At 40.3% G+C, this 19,837-nt stretch overlaps 1 protein-coding gene and 1 long non-coding RNA gene across 5 annotated transcripts in view; both read right to left on the bottom strand.

Annotated features, from left to right (window-relative positions):
- prkn (parkin RBR E3 ubiquitin protein ligase) overlaps positions 1–19,837 on the bottom strand; it is a 990,653-nt gene that overhangs the window by 909,334 nt on the left and 61,482 nt on the right. The gene's annotated exons all lie outside the window — the stretch shown is intronic.
- LOC134295683 (uncharacterized) lies at positions 1,999–18,611 on the bottom strand. Its single transcript, XR_010002303.1, has 2 exons — positions 7,882–18,611; positions 1,999–7,798 (listed from the first exon to the last, which is right to left on the bottom strand). It is a non-coding gene; the product is annotated as an uncharacterized LOC134295683 (long non-coding RNA).

Genomic DNA, 19,837 nt, shown 5'->3' with positions numbered 1-19,837 from the left:
CAGATAAAAGATTGTATGGTAAAGTGGGCTCAGAACGTGGGCCATCAGATCCAATTAAAAAGTTGGGAGAAGATATGGAATCAGGGCCTCAGATATACATATTCATACGATCTGCGAGAGAACTGGCTAAAAATGCAATACAGGTGGTATATTACCCCCTATAAAATTTCCCAATGTTATAAAAATTCTTCTAATAAATGTTGGAAGTGCGAATGCCAGACGGGGACTTTCTACCATATGTGGTGGACTTGTTCAAAAGCCCAATCATTCTGGAAAGACATAAATGAAGCTATACAATCAATTCTTAAGATAAAGATTCACAGGGAACCTGAATACTTTTTATTGGGAATGTTTGACATTGACGACGACAAGAACAAAGAGATTCTGTTCAATTATTTGATTACAGCCGCGAAGATAACATATGCTAGGATTTGGAGACAAAAGGAGACTCCAAAAAAGGAGGATTGGCTAAACAGAGTCATAGAAATAATGAACATGGATAGACTCACTTATTGGTTATCCCCAAATCAAGGTTTAACAAAGAAAGAAATGAATTGGGACTTGGTAAAGGATTATTTAAAACAGATGAAATTTGATTTTATCTGCTGAATCGACACAACCTTAGAGATTAAGGAGGATGAAGGGACATGGTGTTTTACCAACAAATATGATTTTTCTTGGAAAAGATTATGAAGAGCCATTTAAAGTCAGATGGAAGTCGACAACCTATTTTTTTCTCTTTTTTCTTTACATTTTTCTTTTATTATTTATTTTTAGTAGTATTATTTTTCCTCTTTTGTTTTTAATCCTCTTTTTAACCTTTCCCCCCCTTTTTTTTCTTTTTCTTTAGATTGACACACACACACACACACACACACACATATATATATATATATATATATATATATATATAGAGAGAGAGAGAGAGAGAGAGAGAGAGGGAGAGGTTTGGATGGGTATGGGTATGTATGTGTATACATATATGCATGGGTGTACATATATATATATATATATATATATATATATATATATATATTCTCTTTCTTATTTCCTACTTTCTACCTGTAAAAAAGTGTTCCCCCACTTTTGCTGCAAAATATGGTGATTTGCATTTCTTTTTTTCTTTTCTCTCTTTTTTTATAATGTAAAATCCTCAATAAAGATTTATATTAAAAAAAACTGGAAAAGTAAAAAAACATCATAAATTACATAAAACAACATCACAACCAGTAACTGGAAAAAGTGAGCATGTTCAGATTTGAGAGGGACGGGATGAAGCTTGTGCAAAATGCAGAACAAGAGGGCCAGGGCTGGAAATAAAGTGCAGGAAGACCAAAGCAATCAATTAAGGTTGTGCTGCCATATTCCATCTTTTTCCCAGCATAGGACTCAAGCAAGCAAACATACCTAAACAAAAATACAATTTAAATACTTTCAACACAACATTTAAAATACAGTTGAATTCACACTGTTAAAATACAAGTTGAAATCAAAAGTTTACAATATTAAAACATGATTAAACAACTAAGAATAAAAAACCCCACACTTTTACCCCTTTAAAAAATTCTGCTGCACTGAATACTTCCTTAAATGAAAACCTTAAGGGAGTTGCACAGCTTCTGCTATTCTACATTATTATTATTTTTTAAAAAGGAGATTTGCAATGGAAACACTACTCAATTGGCAGACTAGCTTCTGATGGATGCAAAAATGTCCACTTTTTCCAGACATGGGTGTCATTACATCACATAGGCAACATCATCTCGTAAACTACACAAAAGTGAACATTTTTAAGTTAAGAAAGTCATTATAGTAGACTAGACTGCAAGTACTGTGAAATAATTAATACATCAAAGTGTCTAAATCATTAAGGGGTTACCTCAGGCTAATTAGCAAATCTATTAACAGTTAGTGGCTTGTCCATTAACAAGTTGATTTGCTTCCTACAGGAAAGAATTTCAGCTGGATTTCACACTTCAACTGCATTACTTTGGTAACTCCTTACCGATCTCAGCATTGATCTGTCAGTCAGCCATCCAAAAGACTTCAGCAAGAGTTCTTCATCTTCCATCCTACTGATCACAAATTTAATGCACTGATTAAAGGACCCATCTTTCTGAATATATTATTGCTTTCTCCTCTCCTACTATGAACCTCAGGAGATAATATTGGGTGTATATACAGTAAGAATAAATGGTGTATATATTTAAGATTGATGATCACATTCTAGATTGACAAGATCTTATTATTAAAAAGGCAGGGAAGAAAAAAGCACTGCACACTATTAAAATCCTCTTGCTATAAACACTACATTTCAAAATACCTGTTCAAATAAATAATTTTTTATCAGCCAAGATAAGGTTGAATAGGAGGGAATACTGCCTAGAAAATGAGCCTTCGACCAGACATTTAGACATAATCTGGTGTCTCGAATGACATCAGATTAAGACAGTAGCTTCAACAGAGAAATCAAAGCCCTTGGAAATTCATATTTGACAACACAACTTTTCAAATGTTATTGGATAACAACCTGTGATGTCATATTTTATGTAAATTCCATGAAGCAGTGCTTCTTAGCTTATCTGATATTGAGGGGCAGAATGTTTTCTTCTTCAATGTGCCAGGAGCCAGTCAATTGGCTACAACTATCACTTACTTTGTTAGAAATTCAACATGGACCAGCAATCATTAGCTGGCAGATCAATTTGAGTCCGTGTACTGCCATTTTGAGTAAAATCCATTATTTGACTTGGAACATACTTCATATTACCCTATAAAATAACCCAGCTTCTGTTTCAATTGAAAACCCATTTAAGTGAAAGTAAAATCAAGAAGGTTGCTCTACCTTTAAAAAAGTAGAACAATTGTTTCAGGCAGTAAATGCTGACTCCCATTCTGGCAGCCAAACAAACTGCCACAAATATATTAGAAACCCTATAATTTCAGCAGATATCTCCAAAAGACATTTTAGTCTACCTGTGACACTGATGCAGGGGCAATTTTAGTCAACATAGTCTAACTCAGTGGATCTCAACCTGTGGGTCTCCAGGTGTTTTGGCCTACAACTCCCAGAAATCCCAGTCAGTTTACCAGCTGTTAGGATTTCTGGGAGTTGAAGGCCAAAAACAGCAGGGGACCCATAGACCAGTGGTTGAGAACCACTGGTCTAACTCTGCTTTGCAGTTGTTGCTACAGTGCCAGGAGGACCAGTGCTCACCCCAGAAGCTCCCTTTCAGCTATTTCAAATCTATGGTGACCCATCACAGGGTTTTCTTGGCAAAAATTGTTAAGAAGTGGTTTGCCATTGCCTTCCTTTGAGGCCGAGAGAGTGCCATTTGCTTAAGGTCAACCATGGTTTTCATGGTCAAATGGAGATTTGAGCTCTGTTTTCTCGAGTTATAATCCAATGTAAAGTTACAAAACATAAAGCTTACATTGGGCCAGTTGCACTCAAAACCTGGAGAAGTACTTGTGCAAATTTAGCTTTTCTACCTTCTAATAAGGTGACCCACAGCCTGGCTGACTGGGATGTTCTGGGACAAGTAGTCCAACAGCAGCAACAAAAAGCTCTGTTGCAGTATCCCTCAGTCCTCTCTATTACACAATGTTGCTGCAAAGACAGAATAGGAGTGAGAAAACTAAGAAGGTTGTTCTGAGGGTGTTTTTAAGGCAAAAACCAAGGGGGAAAGGTAATAAATAAAAGAAACAGGTAGATAAATATTTGTGACTGAAATAAAAAAATATTAAATAAATCACACTAGAAAATGCTCATATGAACTAAATCCTTCAACCAGATGACAAAAAGAGTGAGGGAATCCTTGTTCTTTCCATCAGTTCTAGAGGACAGGGCATCACTATTATTTATTTATTTATTTATTTACCGTATTTATATTCCGCCCTTCTCACCCCGAAGGGGACTCAGGGCAGATCACATTACACATATAAAGCAAACATTCAATGCCTTAACATAGAACAAAGACAAAGACAAATGCAGGCTCCGAGCTGGCCTCGAACTCATGACCTCATGGTCACTATTTATCATAAAGCAGCACCAAAATTAATGAACAGCTCAACATATACAGATTTCTCAAACAGATCTTGTTTGAAATCAAATACATTTCTATATCTGGTCAAAACACATCTGATTGGTTCAGACCATTTGAAAGCCAGGCAGTCTTTCTTTAAGTCCTCAAAGGAAACTTCCTCCTCACAGCTCTGTTTCCCAATGAAGTGTACCCTTGGCATCCATTGCAGTTTGGTGCCAGGACTCCATATGAATATTAAAATCTGTGGATGCTGAAGTCCCATTACGAACAATGGCATAGTAAAAAAGCTATCCTTCACATAAAATAGCCAAATCAGGCTTTGCTTTTAGAAATATTTTCAAGCCATGGAAGGCTGAATCTGTGGATGCAGAATCCATAGACATGCTCAACTGTACACATCAGTTAACCATGTTAAGATTGAATCTGGAGTCTCATACAAGTAAAGCATAATGATCTCTACCAAGCATTTATCTCCATGTGAATTTTCCTCCTCCAATTGTCAACATAAATGTTGAAAGTTTACCTACAAGAAAAGAATAAACTAACATGAACAAAATACCATCATTAGTATATGGTACTTAAGCTTACCAAACACATGTTAACTGAGTTCAGAAATCAAGGATTTTATTCTTTTCCCCTCAGTCCCTTTCTCTCAAATTTCTACAAACTACTGCAGTATAAACCCCCATTTTCTTAACTAATGAACCAAATCAAGCAACATATTGACAGGCAAGTAGCCCAAATGACTAATATCTTCTATTTTCTATTATTTTAGCTTCATTTCAACCTTATTTATCTTCATTCACATAAAAATCAATTGGAACATTTATTTTAAAAAGTAATTTCAAGCATAGAGCAAACAGCAGAGAGAAAAATAGCATGATGGAACTACCTTATCCTGCAAAATATTGTTTTGGTATTCAACGATGTTACTATGTACATAATGAACTTTAGGGCCTGCAATTCAGTAGAATTTGTGATCAAACACTCCATTCTTTTCTCTGGGTGTGCATGGCATTGTTTGGTAGCAGTTGTTGCTATAAAATTTTAAAAATGTATTCTTGCCCTTATGGAAGTGTTCAACAATAAGTACTTTTTCTATATTGTCCGCCATACCACCCCAGCCACGAGAAGATTGCATGTAACCCATCACAAGCTTGTGAGGTGCAGGCCAACAGGCATTTCCCTTGATCCTCACTTTATAACATGTTGGAGTTGCTGGTAATTGTACACATTTAGGTATAATTATACTCTTCTCATAATATATTAATTCATAGTAAGCCCAACAAATTAATTCTCAAAATGTTGAACTGCAATACCACTCATTTCTGTTCACTAATCTTGTAGTTTGGGTTGATGGGAGTTCATATATAATGGCATCTGGGGTTTAACTCGGAGAAGACTGAGAGGTGATAAGATAGCCATCTTTAAATATCTGAAGAAATGTCATGTGAAAGATGGAGAAAACCTGTTTTCTGCTATTCCTAGGGCACAAACCAATAGATAAAAAAATTCTTTCTGAAATAACTTCTTCATTGCAGAGCTGCTCTAAGGAAGAACAGACTGCCTCAGAATGTGACTCTCCTTCTTTTAGTAAATTTTTAAAATTTGCCACCTATTTTAAAATAGGCCACCTAGATGGCCACCTATTGGGATTGCTTTAGTCGTGCATTTCTGCATGGCAGGGGGTTGGAATAGATGCCCCTTAGAGTTACCACTGATGCTCTGATTCAACCATTCTGTAATTTTATGATAGCAATTACCAGTAGTAGTGGTACTGTCAGTACCCAGGCTGCAGAGCACCAAAAACCTTACACAGAGGCCAGAATCTATCTAATATCTTTATTAAAGAAATATATAAAATCAATAAAAACAAGTGAAGAATATAGTTCAGAAGCAGACCTTTCAGATAAGGTCAAATATAGTCCAGAAATGTATTGTCCAATATAAGATATTAGAGTTCAAAGTTTTAATCCACTTGACCAAAACACACACTTTGCCAAGCAATAGTGTGGGGAAATAACAGAGTCTTTAAAGTCCAATGAAGCTTGACAATAAGGCTGGAATAAACTTGATTCTCGACTAGATCCTTGACTGGAGGCCAGACGAACATGAAGCATGAAACATAGTCCGTGGTAGGAACGTGAGACAAGGCAAGGCTTGAAACTTGATCCGGGAAGCAAGGAACTGGGATTACGAAGTCCACACACGATCTCTCTCCTCAAGCTGATCAATTGACTCCGCAAAGAATCCCTCGCGCTAAGCACCTATATTGGGTCTCGTTTTCCCACCAACAGAACACTTTCCCTAGAGAACGAGAAGCGAAACCCAACTCTGTCCAGATGCATGACTCCTTAGAATTTCCCAAGGGAAGCAGGCCTAATCAGCCATTTGTTTGGCAGCGATTCTCAGGCTTCTGCGATTAGCCTCCCTGGCTCCCCTATCTTTAGAATAATTTTCCCTCCTGGAAAACGGGGGGGAGTTCTGCCCAAGGCCTGTTTGGCTGAATTCTTGTGGACAAACATCAACATCCTGCAGGTGAAGAGGCTCCGGTTCTTGCTGAACCGGCGAAAATCCCATGTTTTCCTCTTCGTCTGCCACAATAGTACTAGGAACAGGACTACAAGGCCCATGAGTCATCACAGGTACCAATAAAGCTGGCCTCTTCCCTCCTCTCCTTCAAAAAACAACTGAAGACCTATTTATGCTCACTAGCATATGGAGAGGAGGAGGATTAGATAAAGAGAGATCACTACCGGACCCTTGGCTGAGAACTGTATTGTATTTGGACCTTCCTAGTCCACTCCAGTCCAATGGTCATCATTTGACCACCTAACCAACCCACACTGTGAACTCTAGTTGGCTGTTGTAAATTAATGTGGATGTTTGTTTGTATTTGATGTTTTTATATAATTTTGTTTGACTACATGTAGTTTAATTTATTGATGTTAGGTTTAATTTACTGATGTTAGACTTTAAATTGATGTTAGGTTTTAATGTTATTTTAATATGCGGGGTTTCTCTGGGATTTTTATGTCAGCATTTGTTTGTTTACGGAGGCATTGAATGTTTGCCATTGTATGTTGGAATCCGTCCTGAGTCCCCTTGGGGAGATAGGGCGGAATACAAATAAAGTTTTTTCTATTATTATTATTGTTATTATTATTATTATTACCAGAGACACAAATATCCAAACTATGAAATTTGCAAATGGGATGTCAAGGACAGAACGCCAGTAGATAAGATTCAACACAGTTTATTAAGGATACAGAACCAAAAATGCTCGTAAAAAACAAAGAGCTAGGCAAACACTCGCCTTCAATAAGAAAAGTCACACAAAAATGGTTCAAAAGATAAACCGGATTAAACAGGAGTTTAATCCGAGTTAAACCAAAAATGCTTACTTCAGCCTGAGACTATAAACAAACAAAAGCTAGTAAACAAAGATTCAATAGAACATAAACACTGGCAGCAGATTCCTCTCTGCTACTCAACAGCTGTGGTTGAGCAACTAAGTTGTTACTCCTCCGTGCAGCGGGCGAACTCCGGGTCCAAACACATCAATCAAGGGTTGCAGCGTCAGCGGGGTCCCAATCCGGTCTGAGGTCGATTACCAGGTGCAGGCGTCTTAGATTCCACGAATTCCAACGATAGTCAAGAAAGGATAGTCCCAGGTCGTAGTCAGTCAGCCAGTCCAGCGTCAATTCCGAGTAGGTAAACAATGTCCGTCAAGAAGACGACGGAGGTCCAAGCTAATAAGATTAAACACAGGTTGCACAACAAAAGCCCACACAGTTCCTCCCGCCGCCTATGCCCAGTGTCCTTGGTAACTTACGTATTCAGCAAACGAAACACACCCGTCTTCAGGAATTTCCCAAACAAGATCCCAAGCGTCCGTCCAGATTACCTTGCCCAACGCAATTAGCCCTGGATTCAAGACCCCATTTTATGCCAGTTACAACTCCTCATCGCTATCAGGTGTAACCCTAATTCCAGGTGCCTCATCATCATCATCCTCATCAGAACTAAAACATCTTTGACTACGCCCCACAGCATCCCCAGCTGTGGATCCCGTCCCATCCCTCCAACTCGTCCACGGGTCCGATCCTGCAACCCACCAGTCGCTTCCCATGCTATCATTACCAGGACACCCCTAAATCCTCTCTCACACGAGTCCATTCCATGTCATCCTCCTCTGAGCTAACCACCTCTTCCTCCATTCTCTCAGTGAAACCCTCAAAGGAGTCTTCGTCAGATGGTTCTGCAAAGATATCCCGCAGCCGTTTCCTCTCTCGCTCCTCAAGAGAGTCTGACTCTCGAGGAGTCTTACGACCACGTCTCCCAGTATTGGAGCCATAAGGCTCAACCATAACATGGGATGTAGAGAGATGATAGAAAGGAAAAAATAGAAGGAATATGGCTGCAGAGGTGGGTTGCAATGTACAGCAGACCAAAAAGAACTGCAAGAGAGAAGAGCATTTTGTAGAAACCCACTAAAGAGGCCCGTCAGTTATTTCAGGTACACAGCAGGTGACCTCCTTCTTTCAGATATAAATCTCCAAACTATATACCTAAACACATCTCTCAGCATCAAGGACAAACAATAGCTATTAAGCAATTTCAATTTTACTTTTAAAATTACTTTAACTCTTCAAGCAGAATCCTACTGCAGATAGTCGATCACTTTGCCATTTATTTTTAGGCTGCTTTTAGACTTCAACTGTAAGATATACCATCAATCACATAACAGAGAGAAGAACAGCAAGTATGAAGATTACTGAGCAAATGTGTGCAACAAATCTACAGAGGCTAGCAGCAGCTTATCCCACACCAAATCAGTTCTTAAAGAGAAAGCAAGCAAGAAAAGAGGATCAAAGAGGAAAAACTAGTACCAAGCATACATTTCCCTATAGTTGTTTGAACAAACTATCTGATTTGGGGAAAGGAAAACTACATTATAAAGGAACTTGTTTGCTCTTGAAAATATAGGTGGAGAGAGGAATTCCCAGGCTGTTTGCAGTAATAGCTTTATCCATTAAAAACATTCCAAGGACATTATCTAATACATTTTTTAAAATTTTGTATTATTTATATGTAAAAGTTACTGCAGACTTCATATCTAGCTAGATTTTATTTTACCTCTCAATGATAAAAAACCTCAGAACCAATTAATGGTTAATGATGCCCACGCAACAGAAAGGGCAATCACATTTGAAAATAGAAGCTCTAGAACAGAGGTTCTCAACCTGTGGGTCGCAGAACAGTGGTTCTCAACTTGTGGGACCCCCTTTGGGGGTCAAACAACTGCCCACGGGGGTCACCGCTTCGCCTCCTTTGGGTCCGAAAAGGGGCTCCTCCTCCTCCTCTTCCTCTCTGGAGGGGTAGGGCTGAGAAGAGTCATGGGGTGGAGTTTGGAGGCAGAGGTGTGTGTGCCCTCCACCCTCTTTCTCCCCCTTTCCTTTTCTCCCCTTTTCCTTCTCTTTTTCTTTCTTGCCCTTTCTCCCCTCTCCTTCTTTTGTTTTATCCCTTTTGTTTTCTTTCTCTCTTTCTCCCCCTCTTCCTTCCTTCCTTCCTTCCTTCCTTCCTTCCTTCCTTCCTTGCTTCTCTCTTTCACCCTCTTTTTTCTCTCCCTTTCTCCTCTTTTTTAATATTCCTTTCTTTTCTCCTCCTTCTTTCTCTTCTCTTCTTTCTCCTCCTTTCCTTCTCTTTCCCCTTTTCTTTCTCTTGCCTCCCTCTTTCCCCTCCTTTCTCCTTCTATTTTCAATCCTTTCTTTCTGTCTTCCTCCCACCTCCTTTCCTTTCCATTCTTTCTACCCCTTCTCTCCCTCCCTTCTCATCTGTTCTTCTATCCTTCCCTTTTCTATTGATAATTCCCTTACTCTTCTATCTCCTTGCCTTTTTCACCTCCCTTTCTATCTGTCCTTTTCTCTTTCTTTCTCTTACCCTTCTTTCCTCCCTCTCCTGCTCTTTCCCTTTTTTCTATCCGTCCCTCATTTTCTTTTTCTCTCTCCCCTTCTCCTTTTTTATCTCTCCTTCTTTCTTCCTCTCCTTCCTTTTCTTTTTCCCTTTCTCTTGCTAACCCTCCTTCTCGCTTGCTTTTTTCTTCCTCTCCTTTCCTTTTTCTCTCTCTCGTGCCCCTTCCTCTCTTCCCTTTATTTCTTTCCTCTTTCTCTCCCTTTTACCTCTCTTCTTTTCTTCCTCCTCTCTCCTTCTTTCCTTTTGTTTTTAATCTTTCCTTCTTTCTTCCTCTCTTCTTCTCTTTTTCTTGTGACCTTCTCTTCTTCCTTCCTTCTTTCTCTCTCCCTCCCTGACGCCGCCTCTCCTTCTCTCTCCCTTTCTTTTTGTAATTCCTCTCTTTCTCTCCTCTCCCCCCTTCTCTCCCATCTTTCCTTCTCAGCCTCAGAGGAAAACAATGGTGACAACACAATCTGACCATGAAAACCCTGATGGTTTGGGCCTAAGATTTCCGAAAGTCAGATATTTAATATTTAAATGTGTTTTAAGTGTGTGTTTTAAATGTGTTTCATGTCTATATCTATAACTGTTTGCAATACTGCAGTGGTGATCTGGTATGGTATATACTACCACACCAGATCCCCACTGCAATATTGCAAACAGTGATACATAAACATGAAGTGATGGTCTGAAATTAAGATGTATCACTTAAAACACACTTACATATTAAATATGCCTATCTAAATTATCAAAATACAATGTAACTATTGGATTGCTTTATCATTAAGACTTTATCACAAATAGCTTTCTGTACCTACATAAAACTGAATCTTTGTACACAGCAGCGTGCACCAATTTAACAACTTTCTAATAAAAAGGGTAAAACATCTACTATGGTATCAGTCCCAATCCCATTTTGCCATGTCATTTCCATAGAACAGAAGCATAGGCCCACTGATTTAATCAATCAGGGGCAACTAACACCTCCAAACGAAGGATTCCCCCGGGCAGGAATGAAGCTTGCAAGGCTATTAATGCTAATCAAGGTGATTAATTACAACATTCACACTGGCCTCCAACAGACAAGAGTCCTTTCCCCCACCCTGAACCTTCCTCAGATATATAAACTTCCCTTGCTTTGTGTTCCAATATACCTCACAACCTCTGAGGATGCCTGTCATAGATGTGGGTGAAACGTCAAGAGAGAACGCTTCTGGAACATTGCCATACAGCCCAGGAAATGCACAACAACCCAGTGATCCCAGTCATGAAAGCATTTAGCTACCGAAGTTTTTTGGTGGCTGACATATCTTCAGAAATTGCCTGCAATGTGGGATCCCATGGATCTATCCACAGCTTAAATAATTATGTAGTACACATAAAAGATCTGCACAATGCTCCTGCCCAAGAAATATTCACCTTCAGGGAAGTTCTAATTTTTCTGCTCATGGAATACTACTGACAGCTGAACTTCCCTTCCCATTGCCAAAACATTGAGAAAGCACATGAGTAGGATTTTCAACAAAAATTGGTCTTTGCTGTCATCATGATGGACTGCAATGCTATGGCAATTCTTGTCAGACTGTATATAAGCAGTCAAGTATCATTTACGTGAAGAACATCTTCCACCGTTAAGGTTAAGATGACAGAGCCTAAATGTTTTGTCAGCCTTTAGGAATGGCAACTTTGCCAATGAGAGTAGATTCCATTTCAGCTCCCTAATTGCACTTAACAACCTGTCCCATGCTACATGGAGCTAAATATCTTTAAAGAAAGAGAAAAGTGCCCTAAGCAAACCCTTAATAGGTCACTATGTCAAACACTGTTAGCAGCGAATTTCCCCAGGGACTTGGGCATCAATCTGATTCTTAAGAATGGTGTGACAGTGTTGCTCACATATCAGCATCAACAAGGGATCCCAGTTCCTGGTGGACAGTTAACCTCACCAGAGCAGCTGCTGCCTCAATTGCCTCTTTCATTCTCATTGCCAAGACTGTCAATAAAGGAAGACCAGGCTTGGAAATGGAATCGTTTCTAGAAAAAGGAGCCAAGCCAATAAAGAATTATGTTATATTTCCAGAGGTGTGGGGGAGGACAGTGGGAAAGCTTTTATTTTTACTCAGTAATTTAGATATAGTTTGCTCAAGCTGCTAGTACATGTGCTTTAAAAACCCTAAAAGGTGTGAGCAGAAGATTTAGCTGAGTGGGCCACATCATACTCCCAAGCAGGACTGTCCATTAATCAAGCATCACATTGCCCCTCTGTTCAGATTAAAGAGATCATAAATTATGTTTTGTTTTATTTTATTTTTAAATCCAGAATAGAACAGCAGGCTCTTCATACTTCTTTAGTCCATGCTACTTTCTACAAAGAAAATGCTGATTCCTGCACAGAAAGACAAACCATATACCAACTGCTCATCTGCTTGCAAACAGAAAATCATGATACCCGTATCTAAGAAGCTAGAGCTGATGTGGTCTATCCAATGCAATTTTCTGAATCAGCACCCCAAATAACCCCAAGAACAGGCTAAAAACAAGACTCCAAGAGAAAAAATGGGGGGAGGGAGAAAGAAAAGACCGCAGTTTAGTTATACTTTTATTTTTTGTATGATGAAAATTTTGAGGTGTGTTTGTTTAAACTTTTGTAAACTGTCTTATGTCCCAAACTTGGGAAAAAGTGGAATTATGCTGCTACAGATGTTGATGATGATGCAAAATGACTCTCTGTTTGAATGAAGCTATACTTTTGATATTGTACATGTCAGAGAAAACTTTTTTGCAACAAGTTGATACAAATGGACAGTGTTTCTTTTGCCTCTGGATTTGGGCCTTCCCTCCTTTACTAGCTGGCATGTCAGCACACATATTAAACTCTTACATAATTGCACAGAGAACCATTTTCCAGGACGATGCCATGTGTACAAATGACTGCTTGGCTGTTTGGGATTCTGACCAGGAAGCATCCCAAAGGACTAGGCGGTTGGCAGCTACAGGAGCGTTATAATGTTTATGGCCCATAGCACAATCAATGAAAATCAACTGGCCAATAATTGCATTCCATCAAATTAAATTGTGGAGGAGTAGATCTCTCAAGGGACTGAAAATGAGATGTGGAGCCTTTCACCTGTAGGTCTGCCACTACAAACAAAGCCCAAGTCAATAATGACTGAAAGTCATTAATGTTGTGTTAGTAAAAACGACTAATGTTAAGCTTCGCTACAACATCTCTGCTTGTAACACAGGCTCAGACTCTCTGTCAGCAAGACCCCGAGTGATAACTTAAGAATCTTCTCATTCTTATCATATTGCTGTTTTATCAAATTTTGAAGGAAGATGTATATTTTTTAAAAAAGCAGGTATATTTAACATGCTTGATGTCATACTCTTTACTTTCCTGCTCTGAGTCTGGGAAGAAACTTTTAAAGAATTCAGTATGTGTAGCTGATGAAATGGCAGTTACTGAAATGAAGAGAAAATGAGCAGTATCGCAAGAAAGCTACAGGAAAATATTTCCAGAGCTTGAGAATAAACTGAATGAATTGTTTAAAAACACTGGGAGTTCAGAGAATCAGCTTACCTAATACATGGGTGGTGGCAGATTTGTAAGCGCATCAAAAGGAAGCTGTGGTCATCAATCACAGCTCTCTGGTGTAAGGCAGGTTTGCTATCAAATATGTGTTTGTCTCATTTCCACTTCATGTTTTTAATACCTACCACACTTTATTCATACTGTGGCCTTGAGATTTTTTTTTTAAAGATATAAAGGCCCAATTCTCATTTGCAATAAATTCTACATTCAGCACCAGATTGCCATTTACATCCTTTCTCATCCTTGAGCTGCTCGGGTGCCATTCCTGTTTAAGGATTGGCAAGGTATAGCCTGCCAGGTGCTGTTGGACTGCAGCACCCATCAGTCATAGCCAACATAGGCAATGAGGAATATTTCAAGGAACTGCAGTAATACCTAGAAACTCTGCTCATCACTAATTTAAAGTAAAATTACAAGGAAAAAGAGACCATATTGCGAGTCACTGAAAGCAAAAGAAAGGAAAACAGAAGAGAAAATTGAAATGAACATTTTGTCACACATTCTATTGCAGAAAGAATGCTTTCCATGGTATTGTGGTCATCTTATTTATAGAATCATAGAATAATATAGCTGGAAGAGACCACATGAGCCATCTAGACCAACCTCTTGCCATGCAGGAAGAGCACAATCAAAGCACCCCTGTCAGATGGCCATCCAGCCTCTGTTTAAAAGCCTCCAAAGAAGGAGCTTCCACCACACTCCAAGACAGAGAGTTCCACTGTTTAACAGCTCATACAGTTAGGAAGGGGACTGGGACAGGACGTCATCCAACTGTCTTTCCAGTATAAGCATGAGGTTGCTCAGCCCATCCTTATGCCAGGAGAAGGGCAAGACACATGGTGGTTCTCAGCTGCCATGTGTCTTCCTCCCCTGTCCTTTTTGGAGGGAGAGGAGGCGTGGCTAGGTCATCCTCCAGCCTAACTCCTGTCATAAAGACGGGGCTACTCACCCCGTCCTTATGCCAGGAGGAAGGTGAGACATGCGGCAGCTAAAAGCCTTCTTCCTCCCTTGTCATTTCAGCATAAGAATGTAGTGGGCTGCCACGTCCTTACGCTGAGAGGACAGGGAAAATGAGGAGCCCAGGAGAGGGGCATCCTTACTTTGTGCATACCTGATCTAGACACTATACTCCTTTTGATGCAGCCCAAAATCTCATTGATTTTTTAGCTGTAGCATCACATTGTTTGCTCATGTTCAACTTGTTGCCCATTAATACTCCAAGATCTTTTTCACATGTACTGTTGTTGAGCCAGGCATTTTTTTTTTTTTTGGCCTAAGTGAAGGATCCTAAACTTTTTGTTGAAATTCATTTTTTTAGTTTTGGCCCAGCACTTTAATTGGTTGAGGTCATTTTGAATTATGATCCTGTTTTCTGGAGTATTAGCTATCCCTCACAATTTAGTGTCATCTACAAACTTGATAAGTACGCCCTCTAAACCTTCATTCAAGTCATTAATAAAGATGTTGAACAGCACTGGGCCAAGGATAGAACCTTGTGGAACCCCAATAGTCACTTCATTCCAGGATGAAAATGAACCATTGCTGAGCAACCTTTGGGTTTGGTTACAAACCAATTACAAATGGTAGCATTATGTAATCCACATTTTACTACAGAAGAGTATCACTTATCCAAGCTAAACGGGCTGGTAGATGCTTGGATAAGCGAATATCTTGGATAATAAGGAGGGATTAAGGAAAAGCCTATTAAACATCAAATTAGGTTATGATTTTACAAATTAAGCACCAAAACATCATGTTTTACAACAAATTTGACAGAAAAAGCAGTTCAATATGCAATAACGTTATGTTGTAATTATTGTATTTACGAATTTAGCACCAAAATATCATGATATATTGAAAACATTGACTACAAAAATGGCTTGGATAATCCAGAAATTTGGATAAGTAAGGCTTGGATAAGTGAGACTCTACTGTAGTTTGTTTGTAAGAAGATCATGTAAATGGCCTTTCTGAAATCAAGATATGCTACATCCACAGCATTTCCTGCATCTACCAAGCTTATAACCACATTGAAAAAAGAGATAAGATTAGTCTGGCATGACTTGTTTTTGAGAAATCCATGCTGACTTTTAGTAATCACAACATTCTTTTTTAAGTGATTACAGACTGTTTTCTTAACAATCTGCTCCAGAATCTTTCCTAGTATTGATGTCAGGCTGACCGGACAGTAATTATTTGGGTCCTCTTTTTCCCCTTCTTGGAGATAGGGACCACATTTGGCCTCCTCCAATCTGCTGGGACTTCTCCTGTTCTCCAGGAATTCTCAAAGATTATTGCTAGTGGTTCTAAAATTACTTCTGCTAGTTCCTTCAGTACTCTTGGATGTAGTTCATTTGGCCATGGAGACGTGAATTCATTTAGAGTAGCCAGCTATTCCTAGACTTCTTTACCCATTTTTGGGTTGCATTTCTCTTATTACCTTATCAGCTCCACATTGCTCTGTTTGAATACTGATCTCCTTTTGGGAGAAGACTGAGGCAAAGAAGGTGTTGAACAATTCTGCCTTTTCCCTACCCCTTGTACTTTTTTCTACTGAGATAACCAAAGAACCTCTTTTATTGTTTTTAATCTCTGGCAAGCTTGAGCTCATTTTACACTTTAGCCTTCAAACCTTTTTCCTACATCTGTTGGTTATTTGTTTGAATTCCTCTTTGGTGACCCCTCCCCACTTTTTCAATTTCTTGTACATGCCCTTTTTAAATCTTAGCTCAATTGAAAGTTCTTTGGACACCCATTCTGGTTTCTTTAAGCTTCTTTTGTTTTTTTCTCCTTGTTGGCACTGTTTGCATTTATGCCTTCAGATCTAGCTTTTAAGAAACTCCCCTCCATCATTAACTCTCTTCTCTTTAAACATTCCTATCCATGGGATCACAACTCAGTATTTCCCTACATTTCCTGAACACAGCTCTCTTAAAATCTGACTTCTGTTTGGCCCCTTCTATACTGCCATATAAAATTCAGATTATCTGCTTTGAACAGGATAATAATAATAATAATAATAATAATAATAAGGAGAAGACCTGGCTATGGCTCAAGAATGGGACCCTGAAGAAGGAGACAGAAGGCCTGATTCTTGCAGCCCAGGAGCAAGCCATCAGAACAAATGCAATTAAGGCCAAAATCGAAAAATCAGCTGATGACCCAAAATGCAGACTCTGCAAGGAAACCAACGAAACCATTGATCATATCCTCAGCTGCTGTAAGAAAATCGCACAGACAGACTACAAACAGAGGCACAACTATGTGGCCCAAATGATTCATTGGAACTTATGCCTCAAGTACCACCTCCCAGCAGCAAAAAACTGGTGGGATCACAAACCTGCAAAAGTACTGGAAAATGAGCACGCAAAGATACTGTGGGACTTCCGAATCCAGACTGACAAAGTTCTGGAACACAACACACCAGACATCACAGTTGTGGAAAAGAAAAAGGTTTGGATCATTGATATTTGCCATCCCAGGTGACAGTTGCATTGATGAAAAACAACAGGAAAAGCTCAGCCGCTATCAGGACCTCATGATTGAACTTCAAAGACTCTGGCAGAAACCAGTGCAGGTGGTCCCAGTGGTGATGGGCACACTGGGTGCCGTGCCAAAAGATCTCAGCCGGCATTTGGAAACAATAGACATTGACAAAATTATGATCTGTCAACTGCAAAAGGCCATCCTACTGGGATCTGCACGCATCATCCGAAAATACATCACACAGTCCTAGACACTTGGGAAGTGTTCGACTTGTGATTTTGTGAAACGAAATCCAGCATATCTATCTTGTTTGCTGTGTCATACAATAATAATAATAATAATAATAATAATAATAATAATAATAATAATAATAATTTATACCCCGCTTTATCTCTCCTTCAGGAGACTCAAAGCAGCTTAACACAAAACCATTAACATACAATTTAAAATATATTAATATTAAAACAACATTAAACATCATTAGTATTAAGACAATTCAGATTAACATCATAAAAACATATAGAATCACAGCAGGCCCTGACATGGTTTTTAAAACCTTCTTTAAAAGCCTGTATGAATAAAAAGGTTTTAGCCTATTGCCAGAAGGACAGCAGGGACGGGGCCATTCTGGTTTCCTTGGCCAGGGAGTTCCAGAGTCAAGGGGCAGCCACAGAGAAGGCCTGCTCTCTCGTTCCCACCAACTGAGCTTGAGATGGAGGTGGGACCAAGAGAAGGACCACTCCTGAAGATCTCACAGCCTGGGCAGATCCGTACAAGGGGATGTGGTCAGCCAAATAGCCTGAACCTGAATCGTCTAGGGCAGGGGTCCCCAAACTTTTTAAACGGGGGGCCAGTTAACAGTCCCTCAGACCGTTGGAGGGCCGGACTATAGTTTTTTTAAAAAAAACTATGAACAAATGCCTATGCACATGGCACATATTTTATTTTGAGGTTAAAAAAAGAAACAAATACAGCCTCAATGTTAATAATAATAATAATAATAATAATAATAATAATAATAATAAAAAAGAGGGTTGGAAGAAACCCTTGGGCCGTTTAGTCCAACCCCCTTCTGCCTTTCTGCACCAAAAGCACAGCAAGGAACCCCTGACAGATGGCCACCCAGACTCAATGTTACTAATAATAATAAAATAATGGAGAGGGTTGGAAGAGACCCTTGGGCCATTTAGTCCAACCCCCTTCTGCCTTTGTGCACCAAAAGCACAGCAAAGCACACCTGACAGATGGCCACCCATCCTCAATGTTAATAATAATAATAATAATAATAATAATAATAATAATAATAATAATAATAATAATAATAATACTGGAGAGGCCCCACTAAGGCCTCCAGCCCAGGGAGAAATCCGAAATAGCAATATACTCCAGATTTCTCCCAGGACTGGAAGCCTGAGTGGGGAAAGAAACTCTCCCTCACTAAGGCCTCCAACCCAGGGAGAAATCCGGAGTATATTGCTAATCAAGAATAGCAATGTACTCCAGATTTCTCCCAGGACTGGAATTCTGAGTGGGGAAAGAATCTCTCCCTCACTCAGGCCTCCAGCCCAGGGAAAAATCCGGAGTATATTGCTAATCAAGAATAGCAATATACTCCAGATTTCTTCCTGGACTGGAAGTCTGAGTGGGGAAAGAAACTCTCCCTCACTCAGGCCTCCAGCCCAGGGAAAAATCCAGAGTGGTTCGTCCACTCCTTAAAAAGGTTTCCCTTGACTCCACGGTGCTGAACAATTTCAGACCAATCTCCAACCTCCCTTTCTTGGATAAGGTGCTGGAGCGGGTGGTTGCCTCCCAGCTCCAGGGCTTTCTAGGTGACATCAACTACCTAGATCAGTCACAGTCTTGTTTCAGGCCTGGTCATGGCACCAAGACAGCCTTGGTCGCCTTGGTGGATGACCTCCGTAGAGAGCTGGACAGGGGGAGTGTGACCCTGTTGGTTCTCTTGGACATCTCAGCGGCTTTCGATACCATCGATCATGGTATCCTTCTGGGACGACTCTCTGGGATGGGTCTCGGGGGCACGGTTTTGTCGTGGCTCCGATCCTTCCTGGAGGGTCGATCCCAGATGGTGAAGCTGGGAGACGCCTGCTTGGACCCCTGGCCTTTGAGCTGTGGGGTCGCGCAAGGCTCTATTCTGTCTCCCATGCTCTTTAACATCTACATTAAACCGCTGGGAGAGGTCATCCGGAGTTTTGGAGTTGGGTGTCACCTCTATGCAGATGACGCACAACTCTACTACTCTTTTCCACCTAATTCCAAGGAGGCCTCTCGGGTGCTGGACGAGTGACTGGCCACTGTGTCCATCTGGATGAGGAGGAACAAGCTGAAGATCAATCCCGACAAGACAGAGGTCCTCCTGGTCGATTGTAATCCTGACCGGGGTATAGGGTGGCAACCTGTGCTGGACGGGGTTACACTCCCCCTGAAGCCACAGGTCCGCAGTCTGGGAGTCCTCTTGGATTCATCGCTTACGCTCGAGGCTCAGGCGTTGGCGGTGTCTGGGAGGGCCTTCGCACAATTGAGACTCGTGTGCCAACTGCGACCGTACCTTGCGAAGGCTGATCTGGCCGGGGTGGTCCATGCCTTGGTCACCTCCAGACTGGACTACTGTAATGCGCTCTACGTGGGGCTGCCCTTGAAAACGGCTCGGAAGTTCCAACTGGTCCAACGAGCGGCAGCCAGGATGTTAACTGGGGCCCCTTACAGAGAGAGGTCAACCCTCCTGTTCAAGGAGCTCCAC

Source organism: Anolis carolinensis, chromosome 1, assembly GCF_035594765.1.
Source record: "Anolis carolinensis isolate JA03-04 chromosome 1, rAnoCar3.1.pri, whole genome shotgun sequence".
In the NCBI taxonomy this organism is placed as follows: Eukaryota; Metazoa; Chordata; class Lepidosauria; order Squamata; family Dactyloidae; genus Anolis; species Anolis carolinensis.
This window is presented reverse-complemented; position numbering and strand designations above follow the sequence as displayed.